General features: G+C 37.5%; 1 long non-coding RNA gene across 1 annotated transcript in view; it reads left to right on the forward strand.

Moving 5' to 3' along the window:
* The first annotated feature begins 251 nt into the window (after positions 1–251).
* The window catches only part of LOC148086625 (uncharacterized), a 290739-nt gene continuing 272739 nt past the window's right edge, over positions 252–18251 (forward strand). The window contains exon 1 of the long non-coding RNA XR_015710543.1: positions 252–386. This is a non-coding gene — a long non-coding RNA (uncharacterized LOC148086625). The remainder of the gene's footprint in view (positions 387–18251) is intronic.

The raw sequence follows: 18251 nt of genomic DNA on the forward strand, positions 1-18251 counted from the left end.
GAACACATTTGGTTTGGAACCAAATGCACTGGCTTGTGTTTAAAAATGTGGAAGGGGGGGTGGTGGTGTGGGGTGGGGGGGGGCTCAGAGGGATGAGACGAAAGTGATGGAAACTGTGAAAGTGAAAGAGTGGAAAAGAAAAGACAGTGGAAGTTAGAGACGGAAGATGAAGAACTGGGGCGAGAGAGAGAGAGAGAGAGAGAGGTTGGAGAGGGGGGGCGACTAGAAATGGAGGTGAAGGGAAAAAGGGAGACAGTGGTGTACAAAGCAATAAGACGGGGGAAACAAAATCACGCTGGCCAAAATTGGTCCACCCAGGTCTCATTTTGAGGCCATTCCAATGATTTTAATTTGTCCAAATGACACACTTGCAGACAGGGGGGCGGGTGGGAAACCCGAGTGAGCAAAAAAAGAAAGTGGTATTAGAATAATTAAAGTCGGGGAGAGCGTCGCCGTTTCATTTTCAGCAACACTTCAAATGAATTCCAGTAATGATCCTGAAACCTTGAAAAGGCGAAATCCAATCAAACAATATCTAGTGGGCTTCATTTTCTCCACCGGGGGCGATGACCCCTCTTTGTCAGAGGGCGAGGCGCTGAGAACGCAGGTCGTCGCGGAAGCGCAAATGAAGGGCAGACAATTTGGTCCAGTTAAAGCTATTACGGCTAAAAGTGCCTGAGCGATCATGCGAGCGTGTGCGTGAACTTTGCCTGTGTTTGTGAGCCTTGGGGAGGGGAGGAAAAAAAAAAAGAAAAAAAGAGTGATTATCTGTGTGGTTGAGCGTATGTGTGTGTTTGTGTGTCTCACACTTTTAATATATGTTGTAAACGATGCGGCGGAAGGTCAATCGTTGAGATCAAAAACAGCTGTTGACGGAAGGAGAAGTGTCGCGATTTTTCCTCCTCGCTGCGTTCCATCGCTGAGATTTTGATTTCAAAGAACAAATGATCTGCTCAGGGTTATTTCTCTATGACTGGCGCCGGCCGAAATAACACCCCTGGCCCATATTTCTTGGAGAAGCTTGATGCCCATTGTTTTTACTCCCCCTCCCCTCCCTACCTTTGACCATTGGAGAGGTAATCATGCATGAGCGCTGTGGATTACAGCATGAGTGGATGAGCAGCTGCAATGCTCCAATGACCTTTTGTTACTCATTACTGGACATCCTAAAAAAAAAAAAATCTTCGGAGGGAATAAAGTAAAATACAAGGAAAAAAAAAAATCTTTAGGGATATTCAGTTCAGTGACCGTGATGTGTTATTGTCCGCCTCATCTTAGCTGGAGCAGATGTTAAATGGACTGATTGACAGACATTTATAATGGGCCGCACGTGAGTGATGGAGGACGTTGGAGGGAGAAGTTTCAGGTGCAGACAAGGTGTTCGCCAAATCATTTGTTGAAGGAACAATTTAACCCCCAGAAACTGAAGGACGACGACAAAGTGTGGTGAATGTACCGGTTAAGACCAGTTCCCGGACTGGAAAGAAGCAATCTTAAATGTTCGACCTGGAGTTAACGGACTTAATGAACCAATTGAACCAGGTGGAGTAACAACTTCTTTAAGTCAGAGGCCATGGTTTTTAGAAAGAAAAATAAGTATTAATTATATCAGTTTTTAAAATATTGAATTTCTCCTACTTTAGCAAGGTCACCTTATTAGTTTAAATATATATATATATTTAATCGTTTCTTTTATATATTTGTCTTTTCTGTAACTATCCATTTTGTCCTAAACTCAACACTTTTATTTAACTACATTAAAGTCACATTTTCCTAATAAAAACAGAGGCAATGTAATTTTAGTTTCCTCAAATTAAAATAAATATAAGTTGGGACACGCTGTGGAGCCTTCTCTGGGTTAGGGTTACCAAGTGGAAGAGTTTGAGTATTTCGGGGTCACCTATAATTGCTTATGGCTTTGAAGAGCATTTCCTCTGATGAAGAAATTGATGTCAGTGTTTGGGTTTTTGGATCGAATCTTTGTCTTTAATCATTAGGAAAGCTGTGAAATCTTGAAGTACATTGAACGGGAATTCAGTTGTTCCAAGGATGTTTACTCACATGTCATTATAACTTTAAGTTAAAGCTGTCGACTTTGTAAAGCAGTAAAGCATTACAAACTTTGGTTTCCTCTCTCTCTCTCACACACACACACACACACACGTGCACGCACACCAGGCATTTAGCCAGATGAACATAAAAAGAAGACGCTCCAAGAGTCCAGGTTGATGCTCCTCCTCTGATGTCATCTGTGCAGATGCTGCAAACACATATGCATATTAAATGATTGAATTGATGCCAGCCAGGAATAAAAGGTGGAACGGGACTTGGATAGTGTTGCCACCCGTCAGCCCCCGACACACCGCCACCCCCGTCACTGGAATGGTTTCTCCCACAATTAATGCAGCGCACCTGTGCTGCTCGATAAAGAGAGCCACACTGTGCACAGGTGTGGAACATTAGTTCTGGGGGTGTTCCTCTAAAAGACAAGCTCCTCGCTCTCTCCCCTATAATAATACACTCTGACACACACTCCGTTTGTGTTGTGCTACACATACACACACACACAAATGCACAGATATTTCCCAGCATATGAAGATTTGTAAGTAATGGGGGTGAAAAAAGAAGAAGCGTGCTGATGCAGTGAGAAAAGTTTGTAAACGAGCTCAGCACCTGAGAATCAATCCAGTCATTCACGGCACAAAGGCAACCAAGTGCAGGCGTGCATGTGTGTGTGTGTGTGTGTGTGTGTGTGTGTGTGTGTGTGAGTGTGTGTCCTGTTCCGGTTGCTAAAGCGAGGACACCAACTTGGGACACTGTGTGGAGACCAAAGTAAACGCTTGAATGACGCTGAGGGAAGTTGAACAGGGCTTTTAAATAACCTTAAATTACATAAAAAATACATATATAAGTTAATGTAACCTCCTCACAGGTCCTGGAATTTTCTGAATCTTCCCCATCATATCATTAATGAGTTAATTTTAATTTCAGGATAATATTTGGATATATATTTTTTGGGAAAAAACATTTAATAAGTATGGTATTCATCAGTAAAGATGTTTGTTACAAGACAGCGGTCATAGTGAAGACATCTTTCTAACCCAGTTATAAACTCCAGAGCTTACGAGGGATAATAATAGGCATCATGAAACAATGTCTTTATTTTCAGAGTCCACTAAATGGCCCTCTTTGCTCTCTAATTTAATAATTTGAACAGCAATTTTAAGGAAATCTTACATTCGTGCAACATTCTGACCACGAGAAAATGTGACATTGCTTCATTAAAGGGTAACTAATGTGTTGATTTAAGTGTCTCTTAAACTGATCTTTGACCTCTATTTTACTCGTCAGTATGTCTGTTGGCAAAAAACTCTATTTTAATAAAGATATTATTACATACATTAGAAAATCCGCTTAAGCCCTGCCCACTGAAAACACTTGGTGTTTGTCAAGCTCAAGTCGTTTCACATGACCACAGCCACTCTGCTGTGATTGGTCAAACGTCAAGGTTTGTCAGCGCAGCGTCATCAAACCAGGAAGTCTCAGCCTCCAAGAGACGTGTCTACAGACAGAAGCAGGACGTTCTTCATTGCCTCAGGAGGAGCGAAGACCATTATTACGTAATAATGGGCTCCGTTCTCCTAACCTCTCGTTCTGAGAGACTTTAAGCAGGGAAAAAATGTATAAAGTTATTTATAGTTCAACATTTGAAACATCTAAGTTAGTCAGGAGAGCTGGGTTTTCATAGTTGCCCTTTTAGCTCCAATGGCCAGTCAAAAGACATAGTCCCTTCACTGAGTCCTGGGCCTGCCATGGGACCCCCTCCCCGGTTGAATAATGGATTGATTTTTCTCAAAACTTGATTCAGTGTGGGATTTTGAAAAGTGAGTAAAAAACTTCAAAAGTTTATTTTCATATTGAAACAGTAAAGCTCAAACCAACTTTCGCTTAAAAAAAAAAATAGCACCTTTATTGTCGTGATACTTATTTACAGACACCGTTTTACCTTTCATTTGTCTTAAAATAAGCTAGCCCCAGGCTTGAAATACGATTGACAGACAAAACAAAGGCATATTTGAGAATAAAAAGGGGTGTTCTTTAAACTTCAATTATACTCTTTCTTGCTTTATTTTGTTCCTGTTTAAATGAATCTTGAAATGATCAGTTAACGCTTACAGAGACACAAAGATAGTGAGTGTGCTTTGCAAGATTTAATTTCATTAAATATTTTCATTTAATTAATCATTATCATAGCAAAGTTATTCCAAGACACTTAAATAACACTAAGGGAAAAGAAACAAAGGTCCCACTGAATCTAAATTAGCTACAAAACAACTTCCTTTTAACAGGCAGAAACCTCTAGCAGAACCAGACTTGGTGTGGAAAGCTTTCTGCTGTAACCTGCAAGAAAGAAAGAAAATGTGGAAACACATGATATTCTCAAAATCCTTGAATATGTATTAAAAATCTCCAAATTCATCGGACGGTCAGTAAATGAAAAACATGTGTACAGGATAAAATTATCAATGGAATAGCAAAAACTTTAAAGATATTAAAAAAAACATTAACCAAAACTGAAATGCTCCATTCCTGAACTTGGAGGCTCTTGTAAGGTGAGAAGAACACAGTCAGATCACTGACTTACAAGCAAAGAGATGGACATTCACGATAAACCGCCAACATGAATCATGGAGATAAGACGGAGATAAGCACAGCAAAGATGTTAGAAGTAATGAGCTCGTCTTGCTAATGTCTATTTTGATGCTCTTAGCTTAACCCGTTCTGTAAGTAGGTCATTAAGTATCCCACCAAACAGTCCTAGATAATCCTTCAGAATTAAGTGTGTCTGCATGTTGGTGTTGAATATTCAATTCTGAGTAAATATAGCTTCAACGCACTGCGCCGACGCTGCTGTTCGACGGTGTAATAGCAGACATATGCACTTTTAAATAATTGCTACTCACATTTTGTTGAAACAGCACTTTTTAAACCAAAAGAATCACTATTTGTGTGAGGAAGTGTTTAAAGCCAGCTGCCTCGGGGAAAACACATAACTACTATTGAAAGGGTATAAGATCTGAAATTATACTGTGTACATTTTTCTCTCACTTGTGTACACACGTATTAAAAGTCCATTTATTTTTTTAAATATGGAAAGCAATCGAGGAAAGTTGGAATGTGTAGAGAGGTCTAAAGGACTAAAGACTGAAGTAAAATAGTTTTACATCAGTAAAAAGATGTTATTTTGGAGACCCAATGACAAGATGAAAAAATAGGATTTAATCGGGGGTGACCATAAAAAAACAAATTGATTAGCTAGTGTAGAACAAAATAAAGATAAAGTTGAAGGAAGGGTCCATTTCAGAGAACGTCTTATAGCTATAAAGGGCATACAGAGCAGTTCTTTGGTTAAAAATGAGAGCCATGAACTGCTCTGTAACTGGACTAGGCTTGATTTTTGTCTTTGGCCTTATTTATTCGCAAAGGCCAAAAAGACCAAACATGGTTGTGCGCTAAGAGCTCCTATTTTCTTCATGGTCAGACTCCTCCTTACATCAATGATCTGATCCAGCCTTTCATCCCAGCTCGGGCTCTTAGGTCTGTGGATCACAATCTACTGATGGTTCTGGAACACACTTCCAGACCAGGGGAAAGAAATCCTTCCAGTCTGTTGCTCCTAAGCTTTGGAACAATATTCCTCTCTCTCTGAGTTTGATGGATCTACTGACTCCTTCAAGAAACATCTTAAAACATTCTTATTTGTGCAGGCTTTTCCCTGTTTTTCTGAGAATCCTGTGTTTGTCTTAATTTTCTTGATCTTTTAAAGTATATATTTAACTGTGTATGTTTTTTTTTTGATTGTTAAAGCACTTTGTAACCCTGGTCTAGAAAGGCGCTTTACAAATAACTATTACTTACTTACTAACTTACTTACTAAGTCAGGATTACTGCTAATGTACTAACCACTACTGCAAATGTATTTCTGTTTAGTTTGACCCAGAGACAACACAAGGCATACCACAAACACATTTGTTTCAGGGCCTTTATATTGCGTTGACCCCTTAGATAAAGCTAAGGTTAACACTTTTTTTGTTTGTTTTTTATCTTATAGAAATCCGTGGTTAACGCCAGGTACTTATTCATTGCATCCCAATGGGAACCAATGAATTAAGAGCTCCAAATCAGAAATCAACAACAGACTTAAACATCAGCCAATAGAAATAAGGAGAAATAAGTCAGCTTGAGACGATTGGATACTGATGTGTCAATAACTATGACATTCTCCCTTTGCTCAGATACTTAGTATATTACCGAAACCAAGCCACAAGTTGAAAGATGCAACAAAAAAAAAACAGAGAAAGATGAGTTTATATTGGGAGGCAGTTCTAAAAGATTGATGCTACCGTGGCTGTCTTTCTTCTTGACGTCTGTATTCGATCTGAAGCATTTTTTCATGCTATTTAATTTGTGTCTATTAATTTATTGTTGAGGAAAAACATGGTTTTCAGTGCGTCAACCAGGGATGTGATGTCGTCAACATGGTCTTCTGTGGTGGTTTTCATTGAACAGCAACAAAATAAATACTGAACTGTTGTTGTGTTGTTTTATTGTGACTTATAGCCCAAATGACATTTATGTATACGTGGAGACATCTATTCTATATTGTCACAGTCAGATACAGGCAACATACAAGGAAGTGAGTACCCTCAGGATTTACCAATATTTTATCAAGAAAGCATTTTTATTGATTTTGGAGACTCTGAGGATGCAGACAGTATTATCTGTCGCCTTCTGCAGTTCTATAGTTCTGTCTTCCTTCGTGATGAGAGCCCATATATACTGGTGTGCTTAAAAAAAAAAGTTGTAATTACATTTTGATGCAGGGTGTTTGGAATGTTCACCATAACAAATAAATAAATAAATGGTATATTTTGCTCCTAAATACTCTGTGTCTTACTTTGACAAAACACCTGTTTGATATCATTCTTATACAATATATTAAATTGTTTTGTTGGAAAAATAACAAGGTTTTCCAATTTTCCAAGTAACAATTTCACATCCTCTAATATAAGTAATTCTTTCAGATTTAATTGAATTGAATTTTAAACTTTACGTCCCTCTAACAAATTTCCATCTGCTGCATTCAAAAATCTCTGGCATTCTAGCTGATCATTTGTTTAGGTAATCTGAAGAAAATCCCAACCCCGACACCCTGGAGAACCTCCCACAAGTTAGATTGGCTCGATGGACGCTTCTAGAGCTCTATGCCAGGCTGCTTGCTCAACAGGGTTGAGATCTAGTGACTGTGCTGGCCTCTCCATCACAGACAAAATACCTGCTGACTTCTACCTCCCAAAATAGTTCTTGTGTAGACTGAGGGTGTGTTTGGGTCGTTGTTATGTTGCAGGAGGAAATTGGCTTCGGTCAGGCACTGTCCACAGGGTTTGGCATGGTGTTTGCAAAGTGGAATGATGGCCTTCCTTATTCAAAGGCCTGTAGCTCCAAAAAAACACATTGCCTCTGCTGTGCTAGACAGACGATATCCAGCAGGATCCAAATCTGTTGGGCCCAAACTTAGATTCGTCAACTGAAATTACTTTTTTTAATCTTCTTTTGACCTATCTCTGTTCGTTAACTTAGTCATTTCATTATAGACACAACGTGTTAGTGGGGTATCACGCAGGGCACTGCAACATGTTAAAATTAGAAAAAAGTGCACTTTAAAGGGGACATTAAAAAAGTTCAATTTAACTACTTGTAATAACATAAAGAAATAAATACCAGCTACCTTTTTGGTTCAGTTGAAAAATCCACCACAAATTAGAAGCTAAAAGCCTTCTGCTGCATGAATCTAGATTCTAGACCATTTGACCCTCTTAGCTGCCAGAAACCAGAGTTCAAGACAAATCAAAGATATGCAGTTCATACTCGTTGTACATTTTCTTCTGATCTCCAAAGCTTTTTTCATTTCTAGATTGGAACAGACCTCAAAATGTATTTAATGCATGTTGGTATTTTTTTTTAATGAATTTAAAAATTAACATTTGGTCTTTGTTCGTGTGGCACTGTTGGGGGATATTGGTAAAAAAAAAAGTTAAAATCTTATAGGAAGTCATATCTTTGATCTGTAACACATTGAATGTAGACATTTATAGCACCATTTTTAAGGGAACTTTTTAATGAACAAATTGAGGGAACGTTAGGTGTCTAATGGCCCTTTTCCACTATCTTGCTTTAGCTCCTTTTCACTTTCCCAGTTTGTTTGTTTCCATAACCAAGATACCAGGAAGCAGTTCGTTTTTTTTTTTACTACCGCTCTACTGTGGTTACAAGCGAGTCAAGCTGGTACAAAAAATGTAAGTAAGTAAGTAAGTAATTTTTATTTGTACAGGGCTTTTCTAGACCAGGGGTTCCAACAACAGGAGTTCCAGAAAATCAAGGAAAAGCCTGAACAAACAAAAATGTCTTAAGATGTTTCGTAAAGGAGTCAGTAGACTCCATCAAGTGCAAAGAGAGAGGAAGATCGTTCCAAAGCTTAGGAGCAACAGCCTGGAAGGATTTCTCTCCTCTGGTCGAGAAGCGTGTTCAGGAACCATCAGTAGATCCTGATCCACAGACCTCAGAGCCCGAGGTGGGGTGTAAGGATTTTTATGGAAAATGTGTTGTTGACCAACCATAGATTGGTCAGAGAGTGACGAACACTAAAGAGAGACTCTGAATAAAATAAACAAACCTGCTTAAAAAAGAAAACATGTGAAAAAGCAGGTAGGAATATGTTAGTTACAAATGTTGGAAGGAGAAAGCTATAATGAAAATGATGAAAAGGAGTAATAAAGTTGAAGACCACGGACCATACAATGGTATATTATTGTTCTCGGACAAAGTCTTGCCCTTCCACTACTCTTCATTTTATAACTAGCAATTTTTGCAGGGTGTGGAGCAACTACAATTGATATGAAATGTAACGGAACTACTCGAAGAAGTAACTTCTCTTTCTCTGGCACTTTTTGAATTATAATCAAACCTACAAATGCTTATGGTCCTAATACACTGTACACATCATAGTGTGTAGTGATGGTTACTGGATATTGGCTTCAGATTGTTCTTTAGAAATCAGCCATTTCTCTGCTAGAATATCGTTTACCACTTGAGATATTAGATTGTAACTCAGATTAACTTAATGCTATCTTCTTTAAAAAGAAAACACAACAACTTTACATTCAAAATAATTTAAATTTCATAAGTTTGTATATGATTTACCTTTTTCACATTCTTTTGATTGAATGACTTCATACACCATTATGCCGACACCACCTGCAGCAGTTTCTGAAGAACTTTGGAAATTAAATTGCAAGCCCCTAGTCAAGTACTGGTTGTTGAATTCTATTCTACTTATCTCTTATTTACTGACTACTAAATAAAAATCATTCAACACTGCAACATGGCTTGTATGTGTACGTGACACCATCATTTACTTGCATTTTAGCTTTTTTTTTAAAGTTACTGGTGTCACATCAGTCACCAGTTAAAAGCTTATATTTTTAGTCACAACCTGTGTAACAGTTTTCACTCAGCTGCCCTTTCAATCATTTTCAAATCAACGCTGACATAGAACGCCACCTTATGAGTCTGCGCACAGCTGCTCCCTCCTCTACCTGGAAGTTAATTGAGCCTGAAAGAGCTGGATTGGTCACAGAGTGAAGACACCTGCTCCTCCACCTGCGCCAGAGTCTTACGGGATTTTTTTTTGCAGACAGAAATCCTCCAGTGTGACTTAGCCTGTCTGATCAAACTCTCTTTTTATATTAACAGTTGTTAAAAGAAAGATACAAGGATTGATATATGGAAATAGAAAAATGGTCAAAGAAATTCATCTCAAACCTACAACAATTCAAATATATTAGAGTAAAGAAGGTTTTACTCTCAAGTGAGATTGACTATCATTTACGTAATGAAGCTGTAACTCAATATGCTTACTCATCAATACTGTCCTCGACAGTTTAGCGGAAAAACAATCACGTGAGTAAATGGACGTCCAACTTTGACCTCGGTCTGTGATGGCGCCAGAATGACCCTTTTTTTTCCCTCTGGATGAGAACAAGGGCCTGCAAACAGAATTCCCATGTCGTCATCAGGAGGGACATCATTGTCCTGTCCCGGCTTCTAAGTACATAAGAAGAATGAGCGTATTGTTGTGATCACGTCACATGGAAATGAGTTTAGCAACAAGCTGACAGTTATGGCGCTGTTGTTTGCATTGTTCGTACGCAAAACTGATGCTGCCATGCACAGTTGTGGGCTGTTTCCATCACACAAGTGCTTTTGATTTAGACATTTCTAAAGTGCAGCCTCAAAGACTTCATTGACGATAACAACATTTCCCCATGAATGTATTTGTGTAGAAAATGACATGTCTTGTTATATGCTCTTAAATCCTGCATTTTATCAAAACAATTCATTTCAATTTCAATTTTAAATGGATTTGAATATCAAGCTATTCTTTGTAAATAAGAGGATCTAATGCACTAAAAATTAGGTTTGATGAGTTAATGTTATGGTTGAAAATGAAATGGGCTGACTATCTATACTATCTATATATTTTTTACTAACTGCTAAATTGCTAAAACTGCTGGAATTATTTTCATACTCTTACTTATACACTCTCAAAAAATGTTTCTAGTTCAACAAGCTTGCTTTGTTTCAGTTTTTGTTGCGGGGGAGCTGCCTGTTACAACAGCATACTTCCTGTCTCGCTGTTCTGGGCTTTCATACCATTATTTTCAAATAATTCAAGCTTCACCAAACTAAGGAAACACTTCGTACACAACAGTATGAAGAATATAATACATATTTTTTATCTCACTTTACATGATTTTAAACATTATTATGTCATCACTATAACTAGATTAACAGATCAAGGAACTTGTTTTCACTCAATGTCAGACTCATTTCAATCCTGAAGACATTTCCCATTTCATTTTATGACACAAATAAAAACAACACACACACAAAAAAAGAACAAACTTGAACCTGGAACTCAGTTTCTCATGCTGTCTGCTACATTTAAAATGCTAATATAAGACTAAACTGATTAATAATTAAACAATTACGGTCATGAATCAATAACTTCTGCACATATTTTTCATTAGTAAATTGCAGAGAGTAAACAAAGAAGCAGTATTACCAATTCAAATGCGCATGAAAGGGTGGGGGAGTTTGAGGGGCGACATTCTAATCGTCCCAACTTTGATGAAAAATAAACATTAGAGACAGTCAGTCACACTGCGAAGGCCTCTCGTCGGTCCTCTGAAGTAGACCATGTTGTTGCTTTAGATAGTCCACTGATTATTCAAGTAAACATGGTCGAAGCATCTTTGATGAAGTGATCCGATATGAGAGATTCCTGACAAATCTGGAGATTGTCAATGTACAGAGCTTTTGGTACTGGTTTTCAAACTGCAGCACAAACCAATCGCACATGTTTTTTTATGATGAATCGTGCAACAATAGTCAACTCAGCTCCGTGTCCTACTAAGAAAGTAGCCTTGGACGGAGACTTTAGACTCAACACGTGAAGGAGTTAAGCTGAACCCCTGCTGTGACAGTAGTACATATACATGAATGGGTTTGTAAATTGCAAGAGACGTGTTAAAAAATATTAAATCAACCACCATGAAAATATGATCCTTTGTTTATTGTGGGGAGTTATGCTGGGGTTGTCTTTTTGAAATCCACCACAATAACAATATCTTTGAATGAATTACTGTTGAAGTTTTTTCACTCTCTCAAATACATATTGAGGCCTAACAAGTCTTCATTGCACTCTATTTTAATCCTTCCTTAAATGGACACAATTTTTTTTACATGTTCTCGCTCCATTAATTCACTCTCAAAAACATAGAATTAGTCACCTCGAAAATCTTTTTGTCTCTACAGTGATGTTTAATTTTAAAATGATGATTCACCAAAAATTCAAATTTTCACAATTTTCTACCGACTCTCATGTCGACTAAGGGTTGAGATTATTTTCAGAGTCATTGTTCCTTTTTTAGAGGTGGAGACAAAAATGTATCTTCATTTTAACGTAGCGATTGGAGCCCAGTAGTCTTCGTCTTCATCTTCTTCCAAAAAAATGCTTAAAACCAACCAAAAACCTCCATGGTGCTCGTCTGTAACATCTATATTGCTCCGGAAAACATTAAACAAGTCTATATTTTGCTTGTAGTGGAAGTTCTCAGTCTCTTAGCTGCTGCCTCATTGTACTTGTTTAAGATTTTAAGGGAACAAATTCTTTATGTCAACGCTTCAATACAAGATGGACATTAAAGACGACCAGTGTGATAAGATAACGTGACTGTGTTTTGGTGTTGTCTGTTGTCTACAGCAGCGTGTTATTACCAAACAAGGTTGTAAAAAACTAGAGACCGTCTCATAGCCCCATCAGTCTGGAACACTACAATATTATACAGCTCCTCTGATCGCTCTGCTTCCCCACCCTTCTCTGCAACGTCATTTTTGAACTGCGATTCCGTTGAACAATTAGAAACAGCACTTTGGTGTTCAACAACACAATCAAGATACAAAACACAGTGGGCTGATCCATCCATACAGTAGGATTAAGACAGAATCACAGACGTTGAATATAAATATATTCACATGAAAATCTTCGAAAAACAAGATTGCAGAAGGTGAACCGCGATAAATTGAGGCACGATCGTAAATATATATTATTTTTTTCGGTTGTCCAAAGTTGCTTTTGAAAAATGAAAACCCATCCATTTCAGCGCCCTCTTAAGTAAAATAAATTGGGGGGTGACTCCTCCATTGACTTTTGCGTCTCGTCTGCTGAAGATCGCCGACAAAACATTCCGCCCTTTAGTGTCTGTGTTCTCCGTCGCTCTCCCCTCCGTGGGTTTAGCCCATTAATGTCAAAGTGACACATGCATGGATCATTCTTATTTTGTGGCTCATCAAGCGTGCGCTACTCACCCTCTCTTATCCCCAATGCCAGTGTGGTAATGTGTGATGCCACGGCAGTAAGAGTAAAGCCTGAGAAACAAGGATAAAAGCATAAACAAATCTGCGATAAGAAATATGACATAGCTATCAGCATGCAGAATAAGCACAGCCCTGCGAGCACAGGCAGCCAGATTAATGATAAATTACGAGGACCTCGGCTTGTTTATAGCACTCATTTTCCCTGCTGCACCTGCTCATATTCTCTTGGCCTAGAGCAGCCCCCTCTCTCTTTTTCTATTTTCTCTCTGCATTTCTCTTACTCCTTCATCTTTCTTTTCACCCCCTTTTCTCTCCAAGTGGGTGCTTATTTAAAATGATCCTGTGTTTCTAAAGCGCTCTGCCAAAACCGGTGGGACACCCCATGAAAACATAATCTGTGGTTGTATAATTGATGTTGTATGGGTGGGCAGGTGGAAAAATATTAGAGATGCGAGGAGAAGAACACAGAAGAAAGAAGAGGTGGAAAAGCCGAAGTCATTGATCCTGACAGGAGAGCGATTGACACACAACATGTGAGGAGCGATTAGCGGAAAGATTCTTATCCAACACAATTCCTTCCCGAATAGCAACAGCAACTCCACAGTCCTGATCCAGCTTTGTGCGGCGCATCTATTCCGATCTAGATGAAAACAATTGTCATTCACAATCTGCTACCTTTTTCCCAGGTATGTCAGGGTTTAGTAAGGGTCTGAAGGAAAAAGAAAAACATCTCAATTAGAACATAATAAATAAATACAGCAAATAGAGTCATTTAGTACTTACGTACTGAAAAAGCTAGCCAAGTGTCTCCTCATAATACTTGTGACACTCTACGGCAAAAATAAAACAAGTCACATGGGTAGATAGTTGCTGTATACAGTGTTTATATATATTCTAAAACCAATCTTTTCTAAGAGAACATTAGCTTCAATAGTACCATTTTTTCACAAGGGCGACAGAAAAAAAGAAAAGTGTATAAATGTTCAGTCTGTCAGCTCGACTTGTCCTCTGGGTTTGGGTAAATCACCATTAATCTCAGAAAATGTAACATTTCCAAATGCAAAGTGAAAACCTGATTTCCATGTTTCCATAACGATTCTTCGCTTGATCCCCCAAAATATCACTATTTATGTGCCTTTAGTCCTGAGCTCTAGTGAACACAGCATCAGCTCCGTGGCCACCAACAATAGATCAGTCGCACAGAAATGAATTCAGTTTAAGAAACAAACTAGTCTATAAAAGTATGTCAGTTACATCAAAATCTATTGTTGAATTAAAGATTTCAAAAATTATTTTGTTGAAAAAAGGTTGAAGGTGAGATGTAAGCTTTTCGAGACCCCACAAAAACAAAGTTGGCACATTGTTGGGACAGTACCTTTATTGAGGTGCCAGTTCCTATATGTCGTCACATGATGGTCTACTCGTCGCATGATTGGCTGAAGAGTCCAAGTAGCTTGGGACTTTTTTGGAATTGCCTGTTGACATTGTTATACTAACATTTAAATATTGAATTTAAAAGGCTAAGATTTAAAAAAAAATATGGAATATGGAATACGTTTGAAAAAACAAAACAATTTCAAACGTTTTTATTTTATTTTTAACTCAATAAAGTCAATCCTTTTTAATATACAAAGTAATTCAAATACATAAATTATTAAAAAAAACAAAAAACGAATTCAACCTTTTAATATAGAAATGATTGAATTCAATCAATGTTTTTAAAAAAAAAAAAAAAACCTACATTTCAATAAATAAAAAAAAGTTTCAGCATTTCAAATGTTAAATTAAATCATTCAATAAGTCCTATATAATCTTTTTTGTTATTGTTTTATATTGTATCCCACTAATAGTCATCAATGAAGATGTTACTCTCAGAACTACAATTAAGGACTAAATGGAGGTTGGCAGGGAAAAATAAATACATACATATGAAGAAGATAGTGGTTCCCTTAATGCCCCTCCGGCACAACGCTCACCGCTGTGAAGCTTTAATAAGACGTGGCTACTGTATATAGGAGCATCTGAAGATTAGCTGGAGTCCAAGTGGTGTACTGAGAGGAATATTTCGATGCGTAACAAGAACGGGCGAGGGAGAGAGAGAGAGCGTCGACCTGATAAAGGCGGAATCAGATGAGAGCAGTGGGCAAAGCGCTGAGGCCTGTCGGTTGCAGCTCCTGTAATAAAACACCAGCCAGCATCAGCGTGAAGCTTAATTTTAATATTAATTACAAATATCTCTCTGCACAACAAGGAAATAATTTGACAATCACTTTGGCCCCGAGTACTGTATTAAATGCAAAGTGGTGCTGAGGGTGAGAGCAGTCAATATGGAGAGCTAAAGTCTCGGCAACACCCCCCCCCCCACACACACACACCCCACGTCGTCCCCCTCCACCCCTCACCTCATTACATGAAGTGTGAATGTTAATTCTAGTGGGTTTATTAGTTAGAATCAAGCAGAGGGAGAAAAATGAGAAGAGGCTAGCGTTTTTATTGTTTATTACGAGTGGCTGTGCGGCGCTACCTGGGAGTTTGGCTCTGGCGGGAGGAGGGGTCCGCGCTCTCCGGCCACGGGTGTAAAGGGCGGTGGATACAGGGTGCGACGAGTGGCTATTGTCTGATTCATAATTATATTTTTATTATGACGGAGCTCGGGGGGGCCCTTGCACCGTACCAAGCAATTTCTGTCGGAGCGCGCTGCGAGGGCAAAGTGTTTACATACCAAATTGTAAGAATATACTGACAGTGTTTGGCTGTTAATAAGCTGTAATCACTTTCTCTAATTAAATCTGGTTGCTATGGTAAACAAATGACACTTGAGGCTGATGGCGGAGGAGAAGGGCGGGAGAGCGCGGCAAAAGGACAAGAACAAACACACAGATAAGCAGAAAAGACACCTGCTGTCCCCCAAGCTGGCTGCGCATGGTTAGATTTTTTTTTTTTTTTTTTTTACACACACACACATGCCATCAAACACACACATGCCTTAAAGCAACTTTCTTCAATTTGTATATAAATAAATGAGAATAAAAAAGTATTCTATATTCTCTATATGAAGGTAAAATGACTGATATAGAATTTAAGTATATAAATTCTTGCCAATTCAAAATGGCCCCGCCATCAATAGAATCCAATTTATTTTTGTCTTTGGTCATCCAACAATGGTTTTTATTTTTGGAAAACACTTTTTGTGATTTATTATTTTCAAGCTTTATGAAATTTTATACCCTTGTTTTAAATATTTGTATTTTACCAACATTTTATTCTTTCTTTTAATTAACAGATCACAGCTTCAGAAAAAAATGAAATGAACACGTAGATAAAAAGTCAAATCACATTATAAAAAAGGTGATTGATCAGCAGTAAGCAGAACATATTCTCAAGACCTTATCTTTATTTCTGTTCCAACCTCAAAAATTCAAATATTCATAAATTTACATTTATCTTTTATGTCTGGATATAATGTATTATATGTCATTCAATTCATTAAGAGTTAAACCAAACTCATTCCACCGAAATTGCTTTGAAATCTCAGGGCACTTTTTACCACACAGGAAAAAATTGAACAAAATACAGATTTTTTTACAAGGTTCTTTCTCTTCTATTTCCCGGTCTGACCTCAAGCATGCCGTGATTGGCTGACAATACTATGAGTCATCGATTATTCTCAACATTTGACCATTTTTTTTAATTTGAAGACTTTTTTTCATTTGGTACTGCCATAAATATATTTATTCATAAATATATATCTAAAGGTGAAAGAGTAGTAGGAACAATGAGTGAAGGAATATACTTAATATTAAATTGAGTTTATTGGCAGTTGAAGTTTTGTTTAGATCTCTACAATTAATTGTATTTTATTCAGGCAAACACATGACTTCCTGTCAATAAATAGGCATAGCATCAGGCAAGGAAGTAGCCGGGACAGATTCCCAAAGGATGAAAACCAAGACTTTTCTTTTTTTTTTTACTGTTAAACATCTTCTGTTCTATGTTATCTTTTTCCAAGTAGTCAGCACTGTTTATTTTATGCAATGACAAATGAGAGGAATGGCCCACACAAGAAAGTCGATGATGGTGTTTCTGTCTTCAGACCAGGAAGTAGAACGGATAGATGTTTACAAAAAAAAGTTGCTTGAAAATTCTTTATTTACAGAAATGTTATGCAATGTTGTCGTTGTGAACATTTATCACTTAGACAAGAAATATAACTGACTAAAATATTTAGTAAGTACATCATGCAAACCTTTTCTTTTTTTTAAAAAAAACAATATTGAATCTTTTTAACTGAAAAGTGTTCAATAGTGTAGAAACAGCAACAGTGCTTTTAAAAGACACTAAAATACAATTTTCTGGACAAATACTAAACTTAAATGTCAGCTACTTTTATTGACTAAAGCAACAATAAAATGTTCTGAGTTTCGGTTGATTTAAACTGAACTAGAATAAAAAGAGTGGGGAAGTAGATAATAAGACTAAAATGACAAAAATGTCCGTTTTGTAGTTTTATATCTAAGCTAAGCTAAGCTAAGCTAAGCTAGCCACTAATGTTGCAAGAGAAACAGTGATGGTGTCGTAGATATCAACGTAGTCGATGTGAATGGCTGGACGAGACTGACTTCATTAATGATATGTTTTGTCTTGATGAAGAGGGGAGCCATGTTACTGAAGCCAATATCTTTATCACCTTTAACAAAAAAAAAAGGTATTCCTAACATGCTACTAAAGTAGCTCTAATTTGCAGAGGAATAATTTTAGCCCCAGTTAAGTTAAAGTTACTTGAGTTTAGTTTGATTATGTTTCATTAGTCCCTGTAAATCTCTGTAACCCCATACAACAAACTCTCAATAACGATATTAGTCGGTGCAAACGTTGATCGATTTCTTTAAAGATAACATGATACAAGCTTAGATTTTAATAACTAAAGTCACTACTTGCTGCTGATATAAAATAGACTATTCATGAGAAAAGAAATCCCAACTTGTATTAAACTCTGAGTCAGTTGTGACCCAAAACCATGTAGATTGTATATTGTATTATGTGTATTTCAGCCTCTCACATCACAGGAAGCAAACTGTTTCTATCATTTTAGGTTTATAAATCAGTTCTTTTTGATGGAAACTTTTTTTCTTTTTGGGACAGAAAACTACCATCACAGATGTCGATGTGTGTTGAGCATGTGTGTAATCCGTGGTCACATGAATCAGACATCCATCAAGTATCATAAAAAACCGAGCGAACCATGAGTAAAG

Source organism: Callionymus lyra, chromosome 2, assembly GCF_982586985.1.
Source record: "Callionymus lyra chromosome 2, fCalLyr1.hap1.1, whole genome shotgun sequence".
In the NCBI taxonomy this organism is placed as follows: Eukaryota; Metazoa; Chordata; class Actinopteri; order Syngnathiformes; family Callionymidae; genus Callionymus; species Callionymus lyra.